Consider the following 6,000-nt stretch of genomic DNA (forward strand, 5'->3'; position numbering starts at 1 on the left):
GTGGTGGCAAAGAGGAGGTCGCAAGCTCGTTTGGGGTAGCCGATGCAGGGGTTCGAGCTCCGGTGCGGGTTTGCGTTGTCGTCCGATCGGGATGAAGGCGACGAAGGAGGTTTAGAGCTTGAGGCAGGGATGTAACGCCCCACTTTTTCAAACCCTAATTTTCGGGTTATAAAATTTTTGCGTTAAATGCCTTAAATGCTATGATATGTGGATTAGTTGATGAGTAATTAATTGCATGGTGTCTTTGTGACCTAATTGCGTATGAGAATTGAGATTGAGTTGAATAGTCAACTTGTTGAAATTATGACGTGGCTATTGAATAGTCAAAGATGTGGAAAATATGACGTGGCCGTTGAAAGGTCAATGCGTTGAGAAAATGAAGTGAAAGTGAAGAGATGATTGATTTGGTGTGAATATTTGATGCGGAGTAATATAATTGTGGTGAATTATTTTCCTAAGGGATGAGTGAGAATTAAATAGGAGCATTATTTAATCATGTGGAATTATTCGATCCCTCTTATTATTATTTGGAGAAGAAATCCTATTTTTTCTTGGATTTAATTATTTGTTTGGGATGATTATCCAAATTAAACCAAAGTCCGAATATACTTTAATTCCATCTTGGAATTTTCGAAACTCCACCCTTTGATTTTTCTTGAGATTTTCGAAAATCTCATATATTGGAGAAGAAGGAATTGTTTATTATATTATTTGATCCCTTATTTATTCTCTTCCATGAATAAATATAAATATGCTAGAATATCTTACCATATCTTGCCATATCTAAGAAGATATTGCCATATCCTAATTAAATTAGGATTTGAAATTTAAATCCCTTTTGAAGATTTGAACTACACGCCTATTTCCTTTTATTTGGAGAGGATTTAATTATTTATTCTGCTCCGTGATATATTATTCTACTCTGTGAAATATTTGAATTTAAATCATAGGCTAATTTAATAGCCTAGAATTCGAAATTCCCTACTATTTCTCTACAATTTTCGGCTACTCCAACAAACAAATCTACTCCAAATCTTTTATGATTTAATTGTTGGAGTATATCTTAACCTCTATAAATAGGAGAGAAATCCTAAACCTAAATCAATAGAAACCGCCGCCCCGCTCCTCCATATTTTCGAAATCTCTCTCCCCCACTCTCTCCAAATTTTCTTCATCTTTTCTCCAAGATTTCTTCATCAATTGAGAAGAATTCAAGTTGAAATTCAAGAGTTTATTGAAGAATCAAGGCTATAATTTGTTTCTACCGTTCATTCTTTTGGAAAAGGTACTTTAATATTGATCTCCTCTTCTTCTACCGATTAATCGGTGTTCTTGAGTCCACATGCATATAGATCGAGTGAATGGGAAATTAATCGGTGAATTTTGGGATACATGTGTGAGTGTGTGTGTGCGTGTGCGTGTGCACGCCTCGGTCGGCGTGCACATGTGTGGTGTTCGTGTGTGTGTGTTGTGTGTGTAGAGCACTCATGCGTGACACGATTTAATGGTGAATTTGGAGTTTTTATTTGAATAAAAATGATAGGCTAATCATACCTTGTTTTTGGATGATGATATTAAAGATTTATCGAGGGGAAAAAGGGAAACATGGGAACATGCATGATTTGAAATCAATGATTGAAACTGATTTATGATACGCCTAATTTAAAGGTGATACTTCGCGCTCTCAGCGTGATAAACGAGGAGAAGAGAATACTTTCGAGCTAAGCCGACGAGGTGGGCTTTCTTTTAAAATAAGGACATTGTCCTAAACTGATATTGATGAGAATGAGATATGTGTTATCATGCCTTGATTTGTTTTGTCGTGCCTATCCCTCGTGGCTATGCCACTATTGATTTAATCGAATTCGGATCCTTGTAGAGCCGCAAACTCTACTTGGGTTAGTGTACACCAATGTTAGACCGAGTGTCAGCGTACGGGTTGGCCGGTCTAGTGACCTAGATTGCGGCCGCATTCCTTGTCATGTAGAATGAGGATATGGTAAACGTCGATGTGAAAAATGGTTGCGCGACCGTGATATTTGATAAAGAATATATTGTGGTGCCTCGGGCCTTTCTAAAGATAAAACCCCGATGGACACTTTAAAATGGCATGATAACTATATTTGTGATAAAACTGTTTTCGGCAATGAGTCCACTGAGTATGATTATAGTACTCAGCCCTGCATGTGTTTTCCCTATGTGCAGGTTGAGCGGTGACGAGCGGGCGGCGGTGTTGAGTAGGAAATAATAACATGATCTGTTGGAACTTTAAGTGTCGTTGTGTCTCCATACATAGCTTCACTTCTCTCTTGATCGCTTCCGCTATATTATGAAAACTTGTGATCTTTTGGTTGGGTTGAATACTTTTATTTCATTGGAATATTTTGGATATGGAACAGTTGAGAATATTTTGGAAACGTTGATACGCATTTATTGCGATAGCCTATTGTTGGATTTCTTTGCTAAGGCATTATTTTTTTCCTATTTAATTGTTCATTAAATGCTTTGGTTAAATCCCTTTTTAAATGAAACCCTAGCCTATGATCTTTGATGCATTTAAGTCCGCCTAGTTAACGATCGCCGCATTTATTATACCCTAGATGGGCGGGTCGTTACAGTTGATATCAGAGCCTCAGTTCTTTCCGCTCTGGACCCAAGAGTCTTGTTGTCTTAAAATCTGAAATTTGGGGAAATAATTAAATAATCGTCGAAGGCTCAACACCACGACTCGTCTCCGCTCAACCACGAAGAATGAGGTAACAAGTATCTCGATGAGTATTGATTTGAATTGTGAGATGTTGGAAATTGCGATGGGAATATTACTCTAGTGAAAATGAAAATATTTCAATCGTAATCGAAGTTAATATGACGTCTTTGAAAAATATTGCTTGGGAGTGTGAAATGATGTATATGCATGGATATGAAATTGCTAAGTGCGATTATGCCAAGAATGATGAATGATTTTGTGCAAGTGAACTTGTATTTTACTCGATAAAGAAAATCGGCGAATACGTGTTAGACTTCTATGTCCTTGGATGAATGAAATCCTATATGACTGTGATTTCTTGATTGTATGTGAAACAACACCTATGGGAAATGTGAAGTAAATACTATGGCTTTTGGAAAATGTTGTGAAGATATGAAATGGGAGACATTATGAGAATATAAAAATTGTTTTTAACAATGAGGCATGAAGGCGTTGAATGTGATGGATATTGAAGTATGATTGTGAACTTGTATTGGTTGATGTTGAGATTTGTTATCACTTCTGCGAAACTAAAGAATTAACTCGAAGGAAATACATGTTGCTTCCATGAACGACAAAACTTTGTGCCTATGTGGTTGAAATTTCAGGACTATGAAACTGTGAAAGGCAAAGCATGATACGCGTGTGGTTGCGAGTTGTGATTGTGATGTAGATGCTCATGAACTGCATGATTTATGAAATGCGATTCCATGAATGATTGATTGACTGAGTGTTGCTACTCACATATATCGATTTACGATGCTTGCTATGAAACACCGAATGGGTTATATGACAAACATGTTTGATTGTGCAATATATGAATGAAGTTTCATGTGGTGATAATCTATGACCAATGAAGTACAAGGTATCGTATAGAATCACTACGAGAGTGAAATGTGAAATTTGTGAACTCTGTTGCGAACGTAGAAGCCATATGGAGCTTGAGTTAGGTAATGATCGAATATACGTTGAAGTGTGAGACTTCAAGCTATGCTTGAAATTATAGAGTGCCTAAGAAGTAGGCCAGACTGAACGTGCTAGAACTCAGTTGCAAGATGACAACTGCAATATCACTTTCCTGAGTGACAAAACCAACGAAAATATATATATGTTGAACTTGGTGTATCCTTACAATGGTGAGATCATACCTAAGAGCTAATAAAACTATGCAGACTTAGTCTCGCGAAAAATGTGCGAGAGAGTGCGACCTTCGTAGCTTGAATGACCGATTTTTTTAAAATCAACAGTACTTACTTGGATCCTAAGTTCTTTTCGGGACGTTTTGAATAACCGTGAGCCATTGTCTATTTAAACGCCTTGGTTGATTCACAACTTGCAAGTGATACCCATTATTTCTTTTCCTATAACGAGTCATGACTCACTTGGCTTGAAAATTTGGTGTTTGCCCTTGTAACTTTGGACATCTGGATTGAGTAGTCTTCTTTAATTCGTCATTTATAAGGACGATATTTGATGAGCCTCCGTCATTGAACTTTGATCCTAAAGTTGTTTGCAGTTATGACCTTTAGTATGATCACATCTCCTGACCTGATTTATTCAAATGATGGAATATTCTACCTGGAATTTTGTTCACCTCTTCATTTAGCCAGTTCGTTCTTGCAGAAGTGAAATTCTTTGTAGCACAATGATTTTTCTTTCGCCAACACCAAGTTGAGGCTATGATGTTCTCTTCTTCGTTAACGGGTTTGATCGTGTTAATTTTCTGAAAAGTTCCAATCACTTTGAGTTGCCCTCAACAAACCCGTGAATCCATTGATGTGATTTCATTTTTCAATAACATGATGTCATTGAACCATTAATAGTGCTACATCATGAAATTTGTCTATGTTCTAAATTCTGTCGCGACTGATTGTTTTAGGCTTTGACATGTTTGAACGATATCATTCATTGCTGTCCGGAATTTTTGCAAATTTTGATCGGGCAGTCTGATATGGAATTTGAGATTTATGGTAGTTTCATCCTGTTTTCATGACCTACCTCATGTTCTTTCGAACTCTCGTCTGAAGTAAATTCTCAAGCTCTATGAGTTTTACTTGATCCTTCTAAAACCAGTTAAATTCTCAGGATGGACGAGTTAAGTTCAATGGAACTTAGTCCTTGCTTTGTTTCAAACCAATTGTCAATGATGAGATTTGAAAGTGTCGAGCTAGAAATATTATTCTTGTTTCCTCGATTAAGTTTGGAGCCTTCCAATGAAAGACATTTTGTGGTGCTTTTTTCGAGTTGAAATCAGTTTCTATCCAAGTAAGACTGTTTGATCAATTTTCGAATTATTGATACTAGACTCAAGGAAATGTTAGAGTTGTGCTTTCGGATACACACGAGGAATAAGTTCCTATGGCCAAGCGTCGACATAACCAATAAACGAGACGTTAGATATTTTGCAACAACGAACTACCTGTCACAAGCTGCTAGAAGATCGAACTTAAACAATAATCTCTTGAGAAAGGAAATATGTGTACGAATAGCTGATGATCAATGCATGAATAACGAAGCGGAAAATCTAGATATTTGTTGTAATCGGATGCTTGGAGAGAAGACGATGGTGTCTTCACCGGTGGGTGGGACGATAGAAATCTCTCGAGCATGCACGAACGAAGAAATTCTATTACGAGATCTTAAATTAGTCGCTCACGACCTGCAAGTAATGGCGATGGGAGATATCGATGTAATCCTAGGAATGGATTGGTTGACCGCGAATTTTGCGACGATCCGTTGTAAGGAGAGTCATATATACCTACAAGCTCTGGGAAGCGAACCCACCATATACCACGGAATCTCGATGAACCGGTGAACCGCCATCATATCCGCGCTTCAAGCGACCGCAATGATGAAAAAGGGGCGAACTGCTTATCTGGTCTACCTCCATGGAGAGGAGAAGGACGAGAAGAAGATGGAAGATGTCGCTGTCGTGAAAGAATTCCCAGATGTTTTTCCAGAAGTGTTACCTGGACCACCGCCAGATCGACAATTGGAATTCACGATTGACCTTGAACCGGGAGCCGCACCCGTATCAAAGGCACCATATCGAATGGCGCCAAAAGAGTTGGAGGAATTAAAGATACAACTCCAGGAACTCATGGACCTAGGTTTCATTAGGCCTAGCGTCTCGCCATGGGGCGCACCAGTACTTTTCGTAAAGAAGGATGGATCGATGAGGATGTGCATCGACTATAGGGAACTAAACAAGTTGACCCTAAAGAACAAGTATCCACTGCCGAGGATAGATGACT

The sequence above is a fragment of the Salvia hispanica genome, chromosome 4, assembly GCF_029641045.1.
Source record: "Salvia hispanica isolate PSC_SH4W2 chromosome 4, Shi_PSC_v1, whole genome shotgun sequence".
Lineage (NCBI taxonomy): Eukaryota > Viridiplantae > Streptophyta > Magnoliopsida > Lamiales > Lamiaceae > Salvia > Salvia hispanica.